General features: G+C 40.4%; 22 non-coding genes and 13 pseudogenes across 22 annotated transcripts; all 35 read left to right on the forward strand.

Annotated features, from left to right (window-relative positions):
• The first annotated feature begins 178 nt into the window (after positions 1 to 178).
• Positions 179 to 297, forward strand: LOC146016170 (5S ribosomal RNA). Its single transcript, XR_014449067.1, has one exon. It is a non-coding gene; the product is annotated as a 5S ribosomal RNA (ribosomal RNA).
• Positions 298 to 642: 345 nt separating this feature from the next.
• On the forward strand, positions 643 to 761 carry LOC146015867 (5S ribosomal RNA). The gene has a single exon (XR_014448775.1). It is a non-coding gene; the product is annotated as a 5S ribosomal RNA (ribosomal RNA).
• A 344-nt stretch (positions 762 to 1,105) lies between these two features.
• Positions 1,106 to 1,224, forward strand: LOC146017464 (5S ribosomal RNA). Its single transcript, XR_014450334.1, has one exon. It is a non-coding gene; the product is annotated as a 5S ribosomal RNA (ribosomal RNA).
• Positions 1,225 to 1,569: 345 nt separating this feature from the next.
• LOC146010475 (5S ribosomal RNA) lies at positions 1,570 to 1,688 on the forward strand (annotated as a pseudogene).
• A 345-nt stretch (positions 1,689 to 2,033) lies between these two features.
• LOC146010854 (5S ribosomal RNA) lies at positions 2,034 to 2,152 on the forward strand (annotated as a pseudogene).
• A 345-nt stretch (positions 2,153 to 2,497) lies between these two features.
• LOC146016024 (5S ribosomal RNA) lies at positions 2,498 to 2,616 on the forward strand. The gene has a single exon (XR_014448927.1). It is a non-coding gene; the product is annotated as a 5S ribosomal RNA (ribosomal RNA).
• Positions 2,617 to 2,961: 345 nt separating this feature from the next.
• Positions 2,962 to 3,080, forward strand: LOC146016935 (5S ribosomal RNA). The gene has a single exon (XR_014449814.1). It is a non-coding gene; the product is annotated as a 5S ribosomal RNA (ribosomal RNA).
• A 346-nt stretch (positions 3,081 to 3,426) lies between these two features.
• Positions 3,427 to 3,545, forward strand: LOC146010861 (5S ribosomal RNA; annotated as a pseudogene).
• Positions 3,546 to 3,890: 345 nt separating this feature from the next.
• Positions 3,891 to 4,009, forward strand: LOC146016936 (5S ribosomal RNA). The gene has a single exon (XR_014449815.1). It is a non-coding gene; the product is annotated as a 5S ribosomal RNA (ribosomal RNA).
• Positions 4,010 to 4,355: 346 nt separating this feature from the next.
• Positions 4,356 to 4,474, forward strand: LOC146016171 (5S ribosomal RNA). The gene has a single exon (XR_014449068.1). It is a non-coding gene; the product is annotated as a 5S ribosomal RNA (ribosomal RNA).
• A 345-nt stretch (positions 4,475 to 4,819) lies between these two features.
• LOC146012457 (5S ribosomal RNA) lies at positions 4,820 to 4,938 on the forward strand. Its single transcript, XR_014445620.1, has one exon. It is a non-coding gene; the product is annotated as a 5S ribosomal RNA (ribosomal RNA).
• A 344-nt stretch (positions 4,939 to 5,282) lies between these two features.
• LOC146016153 (5S ribosomal RNA) lies at positions 5,283 to 5,401 on the forward strand. Its single transcript, XR_014449051.1, has one exon. It is a non-coding gene; the product is annotated as a 5S ribosomal RNA (ribosomal RNA).
• A 346-nt stretch (positions 5,402 to 5,747) lies between these two features.
• On the forward strand, positions 5,748 to 5,866 carry LOC146012468 (5S ribosomal RNA). Its single transcript, XR_014445631.1, has one exon. It is a non-coding gene; the product is annotated as a 5S ribosomal RNA (ribosomal RNA).
• A 345-nt stretch (positions 5,867 to 6,211) lies between these two features.
• On the forward strand, positions 6,212 to 6,330 carry LOC146017537 (5S ribosomal RNA). Its single transcript, XR_014450406.1, has one exon. It is a non-coding gene; the product is annotated as a 5S ribosomal RNA (ribosomal RNA).
• Positions 6,331 to 6,675: 345 nt separating this feature from the next.
• LOC146010266 (5S ribosomal RNA) lies at positions 6,676 to 6,794 on the forward strand. The gene has a single exon (XR_014444781.1). It is a non-coding gene; the product is annotated as a 5S ribosomal RNA (ribosomal RNA).
• Positions 6,795 to 7,141: 347 nt separating this feature from the next.
• Positions 7,142 to 7,260, forward strand: LOC146017545 (5S ribosomal RNA). The gene has a single exon (XR_014450414.1). It is a non-coding gene; the product is annotated as a 5S ribosomal RNA (ribosomal RNA).
• A 345-nt stretch (positions 7,261 to 7,605) lies between these two features.
• LOC146011006 (5S ribosomal RNA) lies at positions 7,606 to 7,724 on the forward strand (annotated as a pseudogene).
• A 345-nt stretch (positions 7,725 to 8,069) lies between these two features.
• LOC146016154 (5S ribosomal RNA) lies at positions 8,070 to 8,188 on the forward strand. The gene has a single exon (XR_014449052.1). It is a non-coding gene; the product is annotated as a 5S ribosomal RNA (ribosomal RNA).
• A 345-nt stretch (positions 8,189 to 8,533) lies between these two features.
• On the forward strand, positions 8,534 to 8,652 carry LOC146011398 (5S ribosomal RNA; annotated as a pseudogene).
• Positions 8,653 to 8,997: 345 nt separating this feature from the next.
• On the forward strand, positions 8,998 to 9,116 carry LOC146010477 (5S ribosomal RNA; annotated as a pseudogene).
• Positions 9,117 to 9,461: 345 nt separating this feature from the next.
• LOC146017546 (5S ribosomal RNA) lies at positions 9,462 to 9,580 on the forward strand. The gene has a single exon (XR_014450415.1). It is a non-coding gene; the product is annotated as a 5S ribosomal RNA (ribosomal RNA).
• A 345-nt stretch (positions 9,581 to 9,925) lies between these two features.
• Positions 9,926 to 10,044, forward strand: LOC146016025 (5S ribosomal RNA). Its single transcript, XR_014448928.1, has one exon. It is a non-coding gene; the product is annotated as a 5S ribosomal RNA (ribosomal RNA).
• Positions 10,045 to 10,389: 345 nt separating this feature from the next.
• LOC146010492 (5S ribosomal RNA) lies at positions 10,390 to 10,508 on the forward strand (annotated as a pseudogene).
• A 345-nt stretch (positions 10,509 to 10,853) lies between these two features.
• On the forward strand, positions 10,854 to 10,972 carry LOC146010332 (5S ribosomal RNA; annotated as a pseudogene).
• A 346-nt stretch (positions 10,973 to 11,318) lies between these two features.
• LOC146015815 (5S ribosomal RNA) lies at positions 11,319 to 11,437 on the forward strand. The gene has a single exon (XR_014448724.1). It is a non-coding gene; the product is annotated as a 5S ribosomal RNA (ribosomal RNA).
• Positions 11,438 to 11,782: 345 nt separating this feature from the next.
• On the forward strand, positions 11,783 to 11,901 carry LOC146010478 (5S ribosomal RNA; annotated as a pseudogene).
• Positions 11,902 to 12,246: 345 nt separating this feature from the next.
• On the forward strand, positions 12,247 to 12,365 carry LOC146017547 (5S ribosomal RNA). The gene has a single exon (XR_014450416.1). It is a non-coding gene; the product is annotated as a 5S ribosomal RNA (ribosomal RNA).
• A 345-nt stretch (positions 12,366 to 12,710) lies between these two features.
• Positions 12,711 to 12,829, forward strand: LOC146016026 (5S ribosomal RNA). Its single transcript, XR_014448929.1, has one exon. It is a non-coding gene; the product is annotated as a 5S ribosomal RNA (ribosomal RNA).
• A 345-nt stretch (positions 12,830 to 13,174) lies between these two features.
• LOC146011309 (5S ribosomal RNA) lies at positions 13,175 to 13,293 on the forward strand (annotated as a pseudogene).
• A 345-nt stretch (positions 13,294 to 13,638) lies between these two features.
• LOC146011075 (5S ribosomal RNA) lies at positions 13,639 to 13,757 on the forward strand (annotated as a pseudogene).
• Positions 13,758 to 14,103: 346 nt separating this feature from the next.
• On the forward strand, positions 14,104 to 14,222 carry LOC146016347 (5S ribosomal RNA). The gene has a single exon (XR_014449243.1). It is a non-coding gene; the product is annotated as a 5S ribosomal RNA (ribosomal RNA).
• A 345-nt stretch (positions 14,223 to 14,567) lies between these two features.
• On the forward strand, positions 14,568 to 14,686 carry LOC146010919 (5S ribosomal RNA; annotated as a pseudogene).
• A 345-nt stretch (positions 14,687 to 15,031) lies between these two features.
• Positions 15,032 to 15,140, forward strand: LOC146011622 (5S ribosomal RNA; annotated as a pseudogene).
• Positions 15,141 to 15,486: 346 nt separating this feature from the next.
• On the forward strand, positions 15,487 to 15,605 carry LOC146015549 (5S ribosomal RNA). The gene has a single exon (XR_014448467.1). It is a non-coding gene; the product is annotated as a 5S ribosomal RNA (ribosomal RNA).
• A 345-nt stretch (positions 15,606 to 15,950) lies between these two features.
• On the forward strand, positions 15,951 to 16,069 carry LOC146017586 (5S ribosomal RNA). The gene has a single exon (XR_014450453.1). It is a non-coding gene; the product is annotated as a 5S ribosomal RNA (ribosomal RNA).
• Positions 16,070 to 18,866: the final 2,797 nt, after the last annotated feature.

The raw sequence follows: 18,866 nt of genomic DNA on the forward strand, positions 1-18,866 counted from the left end.
ACAGTGTTGAGCCTCTTTAGTAGTTTAATTTAAGACCCCCTGCTAATATCATGTCCTGTAGGTCTTTTTACATTACCAACACATGATTTTTTTTAAGTAAGCCAATACAGTTAGGTAACTTTTTTATTAGCTTACCTGGTGATAGAAGTAGAAGAGGGCAAAAAAGTGCCTGTATCTCACCTACAGACATACCACATTGGATAGGCCCAATCTCGTCTGATCTTGGAAGCTAAGCAGTGTTGGGCCTGGTTAGTACTTGGGTGGGAGACCACATGGGAACACCAGGTGCTGTAGGTTTTTTCACATTACTGGCAAATTGTTTTTATTCTCTAGCTATTTAAATTGGAAACTTTTTCTTTTTATTGCCAGCACAGACATTTGGAAGAGGTCAAACAGACACAATAGCCATCACCTAAAGACTTACCACACTGTTTAGGCCCAATTCCAACTGCTTTTGGCAGCTAAACAGTGTTGAGCCTCTTTAGTAGTTTAATTTAAGACCCCCTGCTAATATCATGTCCTGTAGGTCTTTTTACATTACCAACACATGATTTTTTTCAGTAAGCCAATACAGTTAGGAAACTTTTGTATTAGCTTACCTGGTGATAGAAGTAGAAGAGGGCAAAAAAGTGCCTGTATCTCACCTACAGCCATACCACATTGGATAGGCCCAATCTTGTCTGATCTTGGAAGCTAAGCAGTGTTGGGCCTGGTTAGTACTTGGGTGGGAGACCACATGGGAACACCAGGTGCTGTAGGTTTTTTCACATTACTGGCAAATTGTTTTTATTCTCTAGCTATTTAGATTGGAAACTTTTTCTTTTTATTGCCAGCACAGACATTTGGAAGAGTTCAAACAGACACAATAGCCATCACCTAAAGACTTACCACACTGTTTAGGCCGAATTCCAACTGCTTTTGGCAGCTAAACAGTGTTGAGCCTCTTTAGTAGTTTAATTTAAGACCCCCTGCTAATATCATGTCCTGTGGTCTTTTTACGTTACCAACATATGATTTTTTTCAGTAAGCCAATACAGTTAGGAAACTTTTTTATTAGCTTACCTGGTGATAGAAGTAGAAGAGGGCAAAAAAGTGCCTGTATCTCACCTACAGCCATACCACATTGGATAGGCCCAATCTCGTCTGATCTTGGAAGCTAAACAGTGTTGGGCCTGGTTAGTACTTGGGTGGGAGAGCACATGGGAACACCAGGTGCTGTAGGTTTTTTCACATTACTGGCTAATTGTTTTTATTCTCTAGCTATTTAAATTGGAAACTTTTTCTTTTTATTGCCAGCACAGACATTTGGAAGAGGTCAAACAGACACAATAGCCATCACCTAAAGACTTGACACACTGTTTAGGCCCAATTCCAACTGCTTTTGGCAGCTAAACAGTGTTGAGCCTCTTTAGTAGTTTAATTTAAGACCCCCTGCTAATATCATGTCCTGTAGGTCTTTTTACATTACCAACACATGATTTTTTTCAGTAAGCCAATACAGTTAGGAAACTTTTTTATTAGCTTACCTGGTGATAGAAGTAGAAGAGGGCAAAAAAGTGCCTGTATCTCACCTACAGCCATACCACATTGGATAGTCCCAATCTCGTCTGATCTTGGAAGCTAAGCAGTGTTGGGCCTGGTTAGTTCTTGGGTGGGAGACCACATGGGAACACCAGGTGCAGTAGGTTTTTTCACATTACAGGCAAATTGTTTTTATTCTCTAGCTATTTAAATTGGAAACTTTTTCTTTTTATTGCCAGTACAGACATTTGGAAGAGGTCAAACAGACACAATAGCCATCATCTAAAGACTTACCACACTGTTTAGGCCCAATTCCAACTGCTTTTGGCAGGTAAACAGTGTTGAGGCTATTTAGTAGTTTAATTTAAGACCCCCTGCTAATATCATGTCCTGTAGGTCTTTTTACATTACCAACACATGATTTTTTTCAGTAAGCCAATACAGTTAGGAAACTTTTGTATTAGCTTACCTGGTGATAGAAGTAGAAGAGGGCAAAAAAGTGCCTGTATCTCACCTACAGCCATGCCACATTGGATAGGCCCAACCTCGTCTGATCTTGGAAGCTAAGCAGTGTTGGGCCTGGTTAGTACTTGGGTGGGAGACCACATGGAAACACCAGGTGCTGTAGGTTTTTTCACATTACTGGCAAATTGTTTTTATTCTCTAGCTATTTAAATTGGAAACTTTTTCTTTTTATTGCCAGCACTGACATTTGGAAGAGGTAAAACAGACACAATATCCATCACCTAAAGACTTACCACACTGTTTTGGCCCAATTCCAACTGCTTTTGGCAGGTAAACAGTGTTGAGGCTATTTAGTAGTTTAATTTAAGACCCCCTGCTAATATCATGTCCTGTAGGTCTTTTTACATTACCAACACATGATTTTTTTCAGTAAGCCAATACAGTTAGGAAACTTTTTTATTAGCTTACCTGGTGATAGAAGTAGAAGAGGGCAAAAAAGTGCCTGTATCTCACCTACAGCCATACCACATTGGATAGTCCCAATCTCGTCTGATCTTGGAAGCTAAGCAGTGTTGGGCCTGGTTAGTACTTGGGTGGGAGACCACATGGGAACACCAGGTGCAGTAGGTTTTTTCACATTACAGGCAAATTGTTTTTATTCTCTAGCTATTTAAATTGGAAACTTTTTCTTTTTATTGCCAGTACAGACATTTGGAAGAGGTCAAACAGACACAATAGCCATCACCTAAAGACTTACCACACTGTTTAGGCCCAATTCCAACTGCTTTTGGCAGCTAAACAGTGTTGAGCCTCTTTAGTAGTTTAATTTAAGACCCCCTGCTAATATCATGTCCTGTAGGTCTTTTTACATTACCAACACATGATTTTTTTCAGTAAGCCAATACAGTTAGGAAACTTTTTTATTAGATTACCTGGTGATAGAAGTAGAAGAGGGCAAAAAAGTGCCTGTATCTCACCTACAGCCATACCACATTGGATAGGCCCAACCTCGTCTGATCTTGGAAGCTAAGCAGTGTTGGACCTGGTTAGTACTTGGGTGGGAGACCACATGGGAACACCAGGTGCTGTAGGTTTTTTCACATTACTGGCAAATTGTTTTTATTCTCTAGATATTTAAATTGGAAACTTTTTCTTTTTATTGCCAGCACTGACATTTGGAAGAGGTAAAACAGACACAATATCCATCACCTAAAGACTTACCACACTGTTTAGGCCCAATTCCAACTGCTTTTGGCAGCTAAACAGTGTTGAGGCTCTTTAGTAGTTTAATTTAAGACCCCCTGCTAATATCATGTCCTGTAGATCTTTTTACATTACCAACACATGATTTTTTTGAAGTAAGCCAATACAGTGAGGAAACTTTTTTATTAGCTTACCTGGTGATAGAAGTAGAAGAGGGCAAAAAAGTGCCTGTATCTCACCTACAGCCATACCACATTGGATAGGCCCAATCTCGTCTGACCTAAGAAGCTAAGCAGTGTTGGGCCTGGTTAGTACTTGGGTGGGAGACCACATGGGAACACCAGGTGCTGTAGGTTTTTTCACATTACTGGCAAATTGTTTTTATTCTCTAGCTATTTAAATTGGAAACTTTTTCTTTTTATTGCCAGCACAGACATTTGGAAGAGGTCAAACAGACACAATAGCCATCACCTAAAGACTTGCCACACTGTTTAGGCCCAATTCCAACTGCTTTTGGCAGCTAAACAGTGTTGAGCCTCTTTAGTAGTTTAATTTAAGACCCCCTGCTAATATCATGTCCTGTAGGTCTTTTTACATTACCAACACATGATTTTTTTCAGTAAGCCAATACAGTTAGGAAACTTTTGTATTAGCTTACCTGGTGATAGAAGTAGAAGAGGGCAAAAAAGTGCCTGTATCTCACCTACAGCCATACCACATTGGATAGGCCCAACCTCGTCTGATCTTGGAAGCTAAGCAGTGTTGGACCTGGTTAGTACTTGGGTGGGAGACCACATGGGAACACCAGGTGCTGTAGGTTTTTTCACATTACTGGCAAATTGTTTTTATTCTCTAGATATTTAAATTGGAAACTTTTTCTTTTTATTGCCAGCACTAACATTTGGAAGAGGTAAAACAGACACAATATCCATCACCTAAAGACTTACCACACTGTTTAGGCCCAATTCCAACTGCTTTTGGCAGCTAAACAGTGTTGAGGCTCTTTAGTAGTTTAATTTAAGACCCCCTGCTAATATCATGTCCTGTAGGTCTTTTTACATTACCAACACATGATTTTTTTTAAGTAAGCCAATACAGTTAGGTAACTTTTTTATTAGCTTACCTGGTGATAGAAGTAGAAGAGGGCAAAAAAGTGCCTGTATCTCACCTACAGACATACCACATTGGATAGGCCCAATCTCGTCTGATCTTGGAAGCTAAGCAGTGTTGGGCCTGGTTAGTACTTGGGTGGGAGACCACATGGGAACACCAGGTGCTGTAGGTTTTTTCACATTACTGGCAAATTGTTTTTATTCTCTAGCTATTTAAATTGGAAACTTTTTCTTTTTATTGCCAGCACAGACATTTGGAAGAGGTCAAACAGACACAATAGCCATCACCTAAAGACGTACCACACTGTTTAGGCCCAATTCCAACTGCTTTTGGCAGCTAAACAGTGTTGAGCCTCTTTAGTAGTTTAATTTAAGACCCCCTGCTAATATCATGTCCTGTAGGTCTTTTTACATTACCAACACATGATTTTTTTCAGTAAGCCAATACAGTTAGGAAACTTTTGTATTAGCTTACCTGGTGATAGAAGTAGAAGAGGGCAAAAAAGTGCCTGTATCTCACCTACAGCCATACCACATTGGATAGGCCCAATCTCGTCTGATCTTGGAAGCTAAGCAGTGTTGGGCCTGGTTAGTACTTGGGTGGGAGACCACATGGGAACACCAGGTGCTGTAGGTTTTTTCACATTACTGGCAAATTGTTTTTATTCTCTAGCTATTTAGATTGGAAACTTTTTCTTTTTATTGCCAGCACAGACATTTGGAAGAGTTCAAACAGACACAATAGCCATCACCTAAAGACTTACCACACTGTTTAGGCCGAATTCCAACTGCTTTTGGCAGCTAAACAGTGTTGAGCCTCTTTAGTAGTTTAATTTAAGACCCCCTGCTAATATCATGTCCTGTGGTCTTTTTACGTTACCAACATATGATTTTTTTCAGTAAGCCAATACAGTTAGGAAACTTTTTTATTAGCTTACCTGGTGATAGAAGTAGAAGAGGGCAAATAAGTGCCTGTATCTCACCTACAGCCATACCACATTGGATAGGCCCAATCTTGTCTGATCTTGGAAGCTAAGCAGTGTTGGGCCTGGATAGTACTTGGGTGGGAGACCACATGGGAACACCAGGTGCTGTAGGTTTTTTCACATTACTGGCAAATTGTTTTTATTCTCTAGCTATTTAAATTGGAAACTTTTTCTTTTTATTGCCAGCACTGACATTTGGAAGAGGTAAAACAGACACAATATCCATCACCTAAAGACTTACCACACTGTTTAGGCCCAATTCCAACTGCTTTTGGCAGCTAAACAGTGTTGAGGCTCTTTAGTAGTTTAATTTAAGACCCCCTGCTAATATCATGTCCTGTAGGTCTTTTTACATTACCAACACATGATTTTTTTTAAGTAAGCCAATACAGTTAGGAAACTTTTTTATTAGCTTACCTGGTGATAGAAGTAGAAGAGGGCAAAAAAGTGCCTGTATCTCACCTACAGCCATACCACATTGGATAGGCCCAATCTCGTCTGATCTTGGAAGCTAAGCAGTGTTGGGCCTGGTTAGTACTTGGGTGGGAGACCACATGGGAACACCAGGTGCTGTAGGTTTTTTCATATTACTGGCTAATTGTTTTTATTCTCTAGCTATTTAAATTGGAAACTTTTTCTTTTTATTGCCAGCACAGACATTTGGAAGAGGTCAAACAGACACAATAGCCATCACCTAAAGACTTGCCACACTGTTTAGGCCCAATTCCAACTGCTTTTGGCAGCTAAACAGTGTTGAGCCTCTTTAGTAGTTTAATTTAAGACCCCCTGCTAATATCATGTCCTGTAGGTCTTTTTACATTACCAACACATGATTTTTTTCAGTAAGCCAATACAGTTAGGAAACTTTTGTATTAGCTTACCTGGTGATAGAAGTAGAAGAGGGCAAAAAAGTGCCTGTATCTCACCTACAGCCATACCACATTGGATAGGCCCAACCTCGTCTGATCTTGGAAACTAAGCAGTGTTGGGCCTGGTTAGTACTTGGGTGGGAGACCACATGGAAACACCAGGTGCTGTAGGTTTTTTCACATTACTGGCAAATTGTTTTTATTCTCTAGCTATTTAAATTGGAAACTTTTTCTTTTTATTGCCAGCACTGACATTTGGAAGAGGTAAAACAGACACAATATCCATCACCTAAAGACTTACCACACTGTTTTGGCCCAATTCCAACTGCTTTTGGCAGGTAAACAGTGTTGAGGCTATTTAGTAGTTTAATTTAAGACCCCCTGCTAATATCATGTCCTGTAGGTCTTTTTACATTACCAACACATGATTTTTTTCAGTAAGCCAATACAGTTAGGAAACTTTTTTATTAGCTTACCTGGTGATAGAAGTAGAAGAGGGCAAAAAAGTGCCTATATCTCACCTACAGCCATACCACATTGGATAGTCCCAATCTCGTCTGATCTTGGAAGCTAAGCAGTGTTGGGCCAGGTTAGTTCTTGGGTGGGAGACCACATGGGAACACCAGGTGCAGTAGGTTTTTTTCACATTACAGGCAAATTGTTTTTATTCTCTAGCTATTTAAATTGGAAACTTTTTTCTTTTTATTGCCAGTACAGACATTTGGAAGAGGTCAAACAGACACAATAGCCATCACCTAAAGACTTACCACACTGTTTAGGCCCAATTCCAACTGCTTTTGGCAGGTAAACAGTGTTGAGGCTATTTAGTAGTTTAATTTAAGACCCCCTGCTAATATCATGTCCTGTAGGTCTTTTTACATTACCAACACATGATTTTTTTCAGTAAGCCAATACAGTTAGGAAACTTTTGTATTAGCTTACCTGGTGATAGAAGTAGAAGAGGGCAAAAAAGTGCCTGTATCTCACCTACAGCCATACCACATTGGATAGGCCCAACCTCGTCTGATCTTGGAAGCTAAGCAGTGTTGGGCCTGGTTAGTACTTGGGTGGGAGACCACATGGAAACACCAGGTGCTGTAGGTTTTTTCACATTACTGGCAAATTGTTTTTATTCTCTAGCTATTTAAATTGGAAACTTTTTCTTTTTATTGCCAGCACAGACATTTGGAAGAGGTCAAACAGACACAATAGCCATCACCTAAAGACTTACCACACTGTTTAGGCTTAATTCCAACTGCTTTTGGCAGCTAAACAGTGTTGAGCCTCTTTAGTAGTTTAATTTAAGACCCCCTGCTAATATCATGTCCTGTAGGTCTTTTTACATTACCAACACATGATTTTTTTCAGTAAGCCAATACAGTTAGGAAACTTTTGTATTAGCTTACCTGGTGATAGAAGTAGAAGAGGGCAAAAAAGTGCCTGTATCTCACCTACAGCCATACCACATTGGATAGGCCAAATCTTGTCTGATCTTGGAAGCTAAGCAGTGTTGGGCCTGGTTAGTACTTGGGTGGGAGACCACATGGGAACACCAGGTGCTGTTGGTTTTTTCACATTACTGGCAAATTGTTTTTATTCTCTAGCTATTTAAATTGGAAACTTTTTCTTTTTATTGCCAGCACAGACATTTGGAAGAGGTCAAACAGACACAATAGCCATCACCTAAAGACTTGCCACACTGTTTAGGCCCAATTCCAACTGCTTTTGGCAGCTAAACAGTGTTGAGCCTCTTTAGTAGTTTAATTTAAGACCCCCTGCTAATATCATGTCCTGTAGGTCTTTTTACGTTACCAACATATGATTTTTTTCAGTAAGCCAATACAGTTAGGAAACTTTTTTATTAGCTTACCTGGTGATAGAAGTAGAAGAGGGCAAATAAGTGCCTGTATCTCACCTACAGCCATACCACATTGGATAGGCCCAATCTTGTCTGATCTTGGAAGCTAAGCAGTGTTGGGCCTGGATAGTACTTGGGTGGGAGACCACATGGGAACACCAGGTGCTGTAGGTTTTTTCACATTACTGGCAAATTGTTTTTATTCTCTAGCTATTTAAATTGGAAACTTTTTCTTTTTATTGCCAGCACAGACATTTGGAAGAGGTCAAACAGACACAATAGCCATCACCTAAAGACTTGCCACACTGTTTAGGCCCAATTCCAACTGCTTTTGGCAGCTAAACAGTGTTGAGCCTCTTTAGTAGTTTAATTTAAGACCCCCTGCTAATATCATGTCCTGTAGGTCTTTTTACATTACCAACACATGATTTTTTTCAGTAAGCCAATACAGTTAGGAAACTTTTGTATTAGCTTACCTGGTGATAGAAGTAGAAGAGGGCAAAAAAGTGACTGTATCTCACCTACAGACATACCACATTGGATAGGCCCAACCTCGTCTGATCTTGGAAGCTAAGCAGTGTTGGGCCTGGTTAGTAATTGTGTGGGAGACCACATGGAAACACCAGGTGCTGTAGGTTTTTTCACATTACTGGCAAATTGTTTTTATTCTCTAGCTATTTAAATTGGAAACTTTTTCTTTTTATTGCCAGCACTGACATTTGGAAGAGGTAAAACAGACACAATATCCATCACCTAAAGACTTACCACACTGTTTTGGCCCAATTCCAACTGCTTTTGGCAGGTAAACAGTGTTGAGGCTATTTAGTAGTTTAATTTAAGACCCCCTGCTAATATCATGTCCTGTAGGTCTTTTTACATTACCAACACATGATTTTTTTCAGTAAGCCAATACAGTTAGGAAACTTTTTTATTAGCTTACCTGGTGATAGAAGTAGAAGAGGGCAAAAAAGTGCCTGTATCTCACCTACAGCCATACCACATTGGATAGTCCCAATCTCGTCTGATCTTGGAAGCTAAGCAGTGTTGGGCCTGGTTAGTTCTTGGGTGGGAGACCACATGGGAACACCAGGTGCAGTAGGTTTTTTCACATTACAGGCAAATTGTTTTTATTCTCTAGCTATTTAAATTGGAAACTTTTTCTTTTTATTGCCAGTACAGACATTTGGAAGAGGTCAAACAGACACAATAGCCATCACCTAAAGACTTACCACACTGTTTAGGCCCAATTCCAACTGCTTTTGGCAGGTAAACAGTGTTGAGGCTATTTAGTAGTTTAATTTAAGACCCCCTGCTAATATCATGTCCTGTAGGTCTTTTTACATTACCAACACATGATTTTTTTCAGTAAGCCAATACAGTTAGGAAACTTTTGTATTAGCTTACCTGGTGATAGAAGTAGAAGAGGGCAAAAAAGTGCCTGTATCTCACCTACAGCCATACCACATTGGATAGGCCCAACCTCGTCTGATCTTGGAAGCTAAGCAGTGTTGGGCCTGGTTAGTACTTGGGTGGGAGACCACATGGAAACACCAGGTGCTGTAGGTTTTTTCACATTACTGGCAAATTGTTTTTATTCTCTAGCTATTTAAATTGGAAACTTTTTCTTTTTATTGCCAGCACTGACATTTGGAAGAGGTAAAACAGACACAATATCCATCACCTAAAGACTTACCACACTGTTTTGGCCCAATTCCAACTGCTTTTGGCAGGTAAACAGTGTTGAGGCTATTTAGTAGTTTAATTTAAGACCCCCTGATAATATCATGTCCTGTAGGTCTTTTTACATTACCAACACATGATTTTTTTCAGTAAGCCAATACAGTTAGGAAACTTTTTTATTAGCTTACCTGGTGATAGAAGTAGAAGAGGGCAAAAAAGTGCCTGTATCTCACCTACAGCCATACCACATTGGATAGTCCCAATCTCGTCTGATCTTGGAAGCTAAGCAGTGTTGGGCCTGGTTAGTACTTGGGTGGGAGACCACATGGGAACACCAGGTGCAGTAGGTTTTTTCACATTACAGGCAAATTGTTTTTATTCTCTAGCTATTTAAATTGGAAACTTTTTCTTTTTATTGCCAGTACAGACATTTGGAAGAGGTCAAACAGACACAATAGCCATCACCTAAAGACTTACCACACTGTTTAGGCCCAATTCCAACTGCTTTTGGCAGCTAAACAGTGTTGAGCCTCTTTAGTAGTTTAATTTAAAACCCCCTGCTAATATCATGTCCTGTAGGTCTTTTTACATTACCAACACATGATTTTTTTCAGTAAGCCAATACAGTTAGGAAACTTTTTTATTAGCTTACCTGGTGATAGAAGTAGAAGAGGGCAAAAAAGTGACTGTATCTCACCTACAGCCATACCACATTGGATAGGCCCATTCTCGTCTGATCTTGGAAGCTAAGCAGTGTTGGGCCTGGTTAGTACATGGGTGGGAGACCACATGGGAACACCAGGTGCTGTAGGTTTTTTCACATTACAGGCAAATTGTTTTTATTCTCTAGCTATTTAAATTGGAAACTTTTTCTTTTTATTGCCAGTACAGACATTTGGAAGAGGTCAAACAGAAACAATAGCCATCACCTAAAGACTTACCACACTGTTTAGGCCGAATTCCAACTGCTTTTGGCAGCTAAACAGTGTTGAGCCTCTTTAGTAGTTTAATTTAAGACCCCCTGCTAATATCATGTCCTGTAGGTCTTTTTACGTTACCAACATATGATTTTTTTCAGTAAGCCAATACAGTTAGGAAACTTTTTTATTAGCTTACCTGGTGATAGAAGTAGAAGAGGGCAAATAAGTGCCTGTATCTCACCTACAGCCATACCACATTGGATAGGCCCAATCTTGTCTGATCTTGGAAGCTAAGCAGTGTTGGGCCTGGATAATACTTGGGTGGGAGACCACATGGGAACACCAGGTGCTGTAGGTTTTTTCACATTACTGGCAAATTGTTTTTATTCTCTAGCTATTTAAATTGGAAACTTTTTCTTTTTATTGCCAGCACTGACATTTGGAAGAGGTAAAACAGACACAATATCCATCACCTAAATACTTACCACACTGTTTAGGCCCAATTCCAACTGCTTTTGGCAGCTAAACAGTGTTGAGGCTCTTTAGTAGTTTAATTTAAGACCCCCTGCTAATATCATGTCCTGTAGGTCTTTTTACATTACCAACACATGATTTTTTTTAAGTAAGCCAATACAGTTAGGAAACTTTTTTATTAGCTTACCTGGTGATAGAAGTAGAAGAGGGCAAAAAAGTGCCTGTATCTCACCTACAGCCATACCACATTGGATAGGCCCAATCTCGTCTGATCTTGGAAGCTAAGCAGTGTTGGGCCTGGTTAGTACTTGGGTGGGAGACCACATGGAAACACCAGGTGCTGTAGGTTTTTTCACATTACTGGCAAATTGTTTTTATTCTCTAGCTATTTAAATTGGAAACTTTTTCTTTTTATTGCCAGCACTGACATTTGGAAGAGGTAAAACAGACACAATATCCATCACCTAAAGACTTACCACACTGTTTTGGCCCAATTCCAACTGCTTTTGGCAGGTAAACAGTGTTGAGGCTATTTAGTAGTTTAATTTAAGACCCCCTGATAATATCATGTCCTGTAGGTCTTTTTACATTACCAACACATGATTTTTTTCAGTAAGCCAATACAGTTAGGAAACTTTTTTATTAGCTTACCTGGTGATAGAAGTAGAAGAGGGCAAAAAAGTGCCTGTATCTCACCTACAGCCATACCACATTGGATAGTCCCAATCTCGTCTGATCTTGGAAGCTAAGCAGTGTTGGGCCTGGTTAGTTCTTGGGTGGGAGACCACATGGGAACACCAGGTGCAGTAGGTTTTTTCACATTACAGGCAAATTGTTTTTATTCTCTAGCTATTTAAATTGGAAACTTTTTCTTTTTATTGCCAGTACAGACATTTGGAAGAGGTCAAACAGACACAATACCCATCACCTAAAGACTTACCACACTGTTTAGGCCCAATTCCAACTGCTTTTGGCAGGAAAACAGTGTTGAGGCTATTTAGTAGTTTAATTTAAGACCCCCTGCTAATATCATGTCCTGTAGGTCTTTTTACATTACCAACACATGATTTTTTTCAGTAAGCCAATACAGTTAGGAAACTTTTGTATTAGCTTACCTGGTGATAGAAGTAGAAGAGGGCAAAAAAGTGCCTGTATCTCACCTACAGCCATACCACATTGGATAGGCCCAACCTCGTCTGATCTTGGAAGCTAAGCAGTGTTGGGCCTGGTTAGTACTTGGGTGGGAGACCACATGGAAACACCAGGTGCTGTAGGTTTTTTCACATTACTGGCAAATTGTTTTTATTCTCTAGCTATTTAAATTGGAAACTTTTTCTTTTTATTGCCAGCACTGACATTTGGAAGAGGTAAAACAGACACAATATCCATCACCTAAAGACTTACCACACTGTTTTGGCCCAATTCCAACTGCTTTTGGCAGGTAAACAGTGTTGAGGCTATTTAGTAGTTTAATTTAAGACCCCCTGCTAATATCATGTCCTGTAGGTCTTTTTACATTACCAACACATGATTTTTTTCAGTAAGCCAATACAGTTAGGAAACTTTTTTATTAGCTTACCTGGTGATAGAAGTAGAAGAGGGCAAAAAAGTGCCTGTATCTCACCTACAGCCATACCACATTGGATAGTCCCAATCTCGTCTGATCTTGGAAGCTAAGCAGTGTTGGGCCTGGTTAGTACTTGGGTGGGAGACCACATGGGAACACCAGGTGCAGTAGGTTTTTTCACATTACAGGCAAATTGTTTTTATTATCTAGCTATTTAAATTGGAAACTTTTTCTTTTTATTGCCAGTACAGACATTTGGAAGAGGTCAAACAGACACAATAGCCATCACTTAAAGACTTACCACACTGTTTAGGCCCAATTTCAACTGCTTTTGGCAGCTAAACAGTGTTGAGCCTCTTTAGTAGTTTAATTTAAGACCCCCTGCTAATATCATGTCCTGTAGGTCTTTTTACATTACCAACACATGATTTTTTTCAGTAAGCCAATACAGTTAGGAAACTTTTTTATTAGATTACCTGGTGATAGAAGTAGAAGAGGGCAAAAAAGTGCCTGTATCTCACCTACAGCCATACCACATTGGATAGGCCCAATCTCGTCTGATCTTGGAAGCTAAGCAGTGTTGTGCCTGGTTAGTACTTGTGTGTGAGACCACATGGGAACACCAGGTGCTGTAGGTTTTTTCACATTACAGGCAAATTGTTTTTATTCTCTAGCTATTTAAATTGGAAACTTTTTCTTTTTATTGCCAGTACAGACATTTGGAAGAGGTCAAACAGACACAATAGCCATCACCTAAAGACTTACCACACTGTTTAGGCCCAATTCCAACTGCTTTTGGCAGCTAAACAGTGTTGAGCCTCTTTAGTAGTTTAATTTAAGACCCCCTGCTAATATCATGTCCTGTAGGTCTTTTTACATTACCAACACATGATTTTTTTCAGTAAGCCAATACAGTTAGGAAACTTTTTTATTAGCTTACCTGGTGATAGAAGTAGAAGAGGGCAAAAAAGTGCCTGTATCTCAACTACAGCCATACCACATTGGATAGGCCCATTCTCGTCTGATCTTGGAAGCTAAGCAGTGTTGGGCCTGGTTAGTACATGGGTGGGAGACCACATGGGAACACCAGGTGCTGTAGGTTTTTTCACATTACAGGCAAATTGTTTTTATTCTCTAGCTATTTAAATTGGAAACTTTTTCTTTTTATTGCCAGTACAGACATTTGGAAGAGGTCAAACAGAAACAATAGCCATCACCTAAAGACTTACCACACTGTTTAGGCTCAATTCCAACTGCTTTTGGCAGCTAAACAGTGTTGAGCCTCTATAGTAGTTTAATTTAAGACCCCCTGCTAATATCATGTCCTGTAGGTCTTTTTACATTACCAACACATGATTTTTTTTAAGTAAGCCAATACAGTTAGGAAACTTTTTTATTAGCTTACCTGGTGATAGAAGTAGAAGAGGGCAAAAAAGTGCCTGTATCTCACCTACAGCCATACCACATTGGATAGGCCCATTCTCGTCTGATCTTGGAAGCTAAGCAGTGTTGGGCCTGGTTAGTACTTGGGTGGGAGACCACATGGGAACACCAGGTGCTGTAGGTTTTTTCACATTACTGGCAAATTGTTTTTATTCTCTAGCTATTTAAATTGGAAACTTTTTCTTTTTATTGCCAGCACAGACATTTGGAAGATGTCAAACAGACACAATAGCCATCACCTAAAGACTTACCACACTGTTTAGGCCCAATTCCAACTGCTTTTGGCAGCTAAACAGTGTTGAGCCTCTTTAGTAGTTTAATTTAAGACCCCCTGCTAATATCATGTCCTGTAGGTCTTTTTACATTACCAACACATGATTTTTTTCAGTAAGCCAATACAGTTAGGAAACTTTTGTATTAGCTTACCTGGTGATAGAAGTAGAAGAGGGCAAAAAAGTGCCTGTATCTCACCTACAGCCATACCACATTGGATAGGCCCAACCTCGTCTGATCTTGGAAGCTAAGCAGTGTTGGACCTGGTTAGTACTTGGGTGGGAGACCACATGGGAACACCAAGTGCTGTAGGTTTTTTCACATTACTGGCAAATTGTTTTTATTCTCTAGCTATTTAGATTGGAAACTTTTTCTTTTTAGTGACAGCACAGACATTTGGAAGAGTTCAAACAGACACAATAGCCATCACCTAAAGACTTACCACACTGTTTAGGCCCAATTCCAACTGCTTTTGGCAGCTAAACAGTGTTGAGCCTCTTTAGTAGTTTAATTTAAGACCCCCTGCTAATATCATGTCCTGTAGTTCTTTTTACATTACCAACACATGATTTTTTTCAGTAAGCCAATACAGTTAGGAAACTTTTGTATTAGCTTACCTAATGATAGAAGTAGAAGAGGGCAAAAAAGTACCTGTATCTCACCTACAGCCATACCACATTGGATAGGCATGATCTTGGAAACTAAGCAGTGTTGGGCCTGGATAGTACTTGGGTGGGAGACCACATGGGAACACCAGGTGCTGTAGGTTTTTTCACATTACTGGCAAATTGTTTTTATTCTCTAGCTATTTAGATTGGAAACTTTTTCTTTTTATTGCCAGCACAGACATTTGGAAGAGTTCAAACAGACACAATATCCATCACCTAAAGACTTACCACACTGTTTAGGCCCAATTCCAACTGCTTTTGGCAGCTAAACAGTGTTGAGCCTCTTTAGTAGTTTAATTTAAGACCCCCTGCTAATATCATGTCCTGTAGGTCTTTTTACATTACCAACACATGATTTTTTTTAAGTAAGCCAATACAGTTAGGAAACTTTTTTATTAGCTTACCTGGTGATAGAAGTAGAAGAGGGCAAAAAAGTGCCTGTATCTCACCTACAGCCATACCACATTGGATAGGCCCAATCTCGTCTGATCTTGGAAGCTAAGCAGTGTTGGGCCTGGTTAGTACTTGGGTGGGAGACCACATGGGAACACCAGGTGCTGTAAGTTTTTTCACATTACTGGCAAATTGTTTTTATTCTCTAGCTATTTAAATTGGAAACTTTTTCTTTTTATTGCCAGCACAGACATTTGGAAGAGGTCAAACAGACACAATAGCCATCACCTAAAGACTTGCCACACTGTTTAGGCCCAATTCCAACTGCTTTTGGCAGCTAAACAGTGTTGAGCCTCTTTAGTAGTTTAATTTAAGACCCCCTGCTAATATCATGTCCTGTAGGTCTTTTTACATTACCAACACATGATTTTTTTCAGTAAGCCAATACAGTTAGGAAACTTTTGTATTAGCTTACCTGGTGATAGAAGTAGAAGAGGGCAAAAAAGTGCCTGTATCTCACCTACAGCCATACCACATTGGATAGGCCCAACCTTGTCTGATCTTGGAAGCTAAGCAGTGTTGGGCCTGGTTAGTACTTGGGTGGGAGACCACATGGGAACACCAGGTGCTGTAGGTTTTTTCACATTACTGGCAAATTGTTTTTATTCTCTAGCTATTTAAATTGGAAACTTTTTCTTTTTTTTTTTTATAAATTCTTTATTTTTTTTTTTTTTTTTTTTTTTCAGGTAAATAGTGTTACAGACATTTGTGGTAACAGTACAAAGGATATGTTAACTGTGTCAATGCTTGAACATTAAATTGTTATGAGTACTAGGTCTCTATAATATATGATTCATTTGTACAATAAACAGTACCTATTCTATAATATCATTCGTTCTTTATCTTTTTTCTTTCCTTTCCTTAAACTTTTTGTCGTTTAAACTTTTTGTCGTTTATTCAAACCACAATATGTAACTGGGTGAAGGGGGGGTGGGGGGGGGGGGAGACAATACAAGGGATAGGTTGGGGGAGGGGGAAAGACTAAAAGAAGGAAAAAAAAAAAAAAAAAAAAAAAAAAAAAAGGGGGGGGGGGGGGGGAAAGGTAAGAGTAAGGGGCCTGTCCTTTGTTGCTCCCGTCGATTGAAACAATGGTATTGGGTCTGTTGAGTCTAGTTATATTAGTCTCTCTTCCCTGATGTTTCTAATGCTATGTCGGGGGCTGTTGTGAGGCAAGTGGGGCCTGTTCTTTATAAGACGCTGTTAATTTAAACTCTAGCCAGGGTAACCATGTGGTGTTATAGTCTGATTGTTTATCTAGGGCCGAGTGGTAAATATCTTCCATTGCACAGTAAAAATCTATTCTTTGGAACCATTCCCATATTGTGGGGGGGTCCGTGGATCTCCAGTGAACCGGAACCACTGCTCTTGCTGCATTATTTAAATGTTTTAATAGTGACCGTTTATATTTTGCTATAGGTATTTTAGTGTGGGAGAGTAACCAGAAGTCAGGTTTGTCAGGGACTTGGAATCCTATGATAGCTGAGGACAGCTGGATTATTGTGTCCCAGAAAGTAGATATTTTAGGACAGTCCCACCATATGTGAATTAAGGTGCCCCTTTGGGAGTTACACCGCCAGCATAGGGGTGAGACTGAAGGGTAGCATTTATGGAGTAGAGGAGGGCATCTATACCATCTGGTCAGTAATTTGTACTGTGTCTCCACCACCTCTAGACTTGTGGAGCACTGCGTCATGTTGGCACAGTGCTTCTCCCAATTTATAGTTATACCTTTTGGCGCAAGGTCCTGATCCCACGCCTTACAGAAAGGAGGGAGGTCAGGGAAATGGTTGTGTAACACGACTTTGTAAATCGTGGAGATAACATGGGTGGGGTCCGAGGTGTGGGAGCACAGCACTTCGAACAGAGTAGGATCTTTTTTGAGGGCGGTTGCTGTTCTTTTTGAGTGTATAAAGTGACGCAGTTGAAAATAAAACCAGGAATCTGTGTGGTGTAGTTCTTTTTCTAACATGAGATCCGAGAAAGACCTGACACTTCCCCCCGACATTAAGTGAATCACCCTGGTCAGGCCTTTTTGCTGCCAGGTAGATGCTTGTCTTCCCGATACCCCCGGTGGGAATTCCGGGTTGTTGATAAAGGGGAGAAGAAGAGATTCAGGGGAGGAAAGGCCCAGTCTGTATCGGATGGTTTTCCAAAGTGTCAGTGTGGGTTCAACTGTGGGGTGTCTGGTGTGGGGTATGTTTTGGAGCCACGGGGCTACTTTAAGGCACAGAGCTGAGGAGTGTGTTTCTAGGTCGACCCATTGTTTAAAGCACGTATCTGATCTTGACCAGTCTACAATTCTATGTAAGACTGCTGCCTGGTAGTATGCCAGTAGCATCGGGAGCTGTTGACCTCCTTTATTTTTCCTATGGTATAGATAGTTGTGTTTGAATCTGGGTCTTTTCCCACCCCACACGAATCGGCTAATTGCCCTTTGGGCATCTCCTATATATTGGGCTGGCAGTTTTAGAGGTATTGTCTGGAATAGATAGAGGAACCTCGGTAGGACATTCATCTTTATAATATTCATCCTTCCCAACCATGAGAATTTTTGAGTTGCCCATTGTGTCATTTCTCTGCGTATGGACCTTAATAAGGGGGTGTAATTTAGGGATGTTGTTGCTTTTAGAGAGGTCGGGATGGAGATGCCCAGATATTTAATATGGGTTGGGTTCCAGGTAAAGGGGAATCGAGTACTTAGAGCCTCCTTGGTATCGTTTGGTAGCGAGATGTTTAGTGCGGTGGATTTCGTATAATTTATTTTAAAATTGGACAGCTTCCCGTATCGGGAGAACTCCGTCATGAGATTCGGGAGAGTGATTACTGGATTTGTTATAATCGCCAGGAGATCATCTGCAAACAGAGCCAGTCTGTGATTAATTTTCCCAGCCATTAGACCGCGAATATTTGGGTTGCTTCTGATCGCCCTGGCCAACGCCTCCATACAGATAACATATATCAGTGGGGACAGTGGACATCCTTGTCTCGTCCCATTGGATATGGTGACCGGTTTGGACAAGAGTCCATTTATTCTAATTTGAGCCCTGGGGGACCTATAAAGAGCGAGGATTTTTTGTAGAAACCTGCCTTCCAGCCCTATGTGCCGCAGAGCCATCTCCATGAATTTCCAGTCCACCCTGTCGAAAGCTTTTTCGGCATCGGTGGAGAGGAGCATCGTGGGAGTGTTCGTGGATTGGGCATAGGCAATGAGGTCAAAGACTCGAATAGAGTTGTCTCTCGCCTCTCTCCCCCGTACAAATCCCACCTGATCTTGGTGTACAACCAATGGGACTAGTGAGGCTAGTCGATTCGCTAATAGTTTTGCGAACAGTTTTACGTCTACATTGAGTAGGGAGATTGGGCGATAACTGGAG

This window comes from Crinia signifera, chromosome 6 (assembly GCF_055691185.1).
Source record: "Crinia signifera chromosome 6, ASM5569118v1, whole genome shotgun sequence".
NCBI classification, from domain to species: Eukaryota; Metazoa; Chordata; class Amphibia; order Anura; family Myobatrachidae; genus Crinia; species Crinia signifera.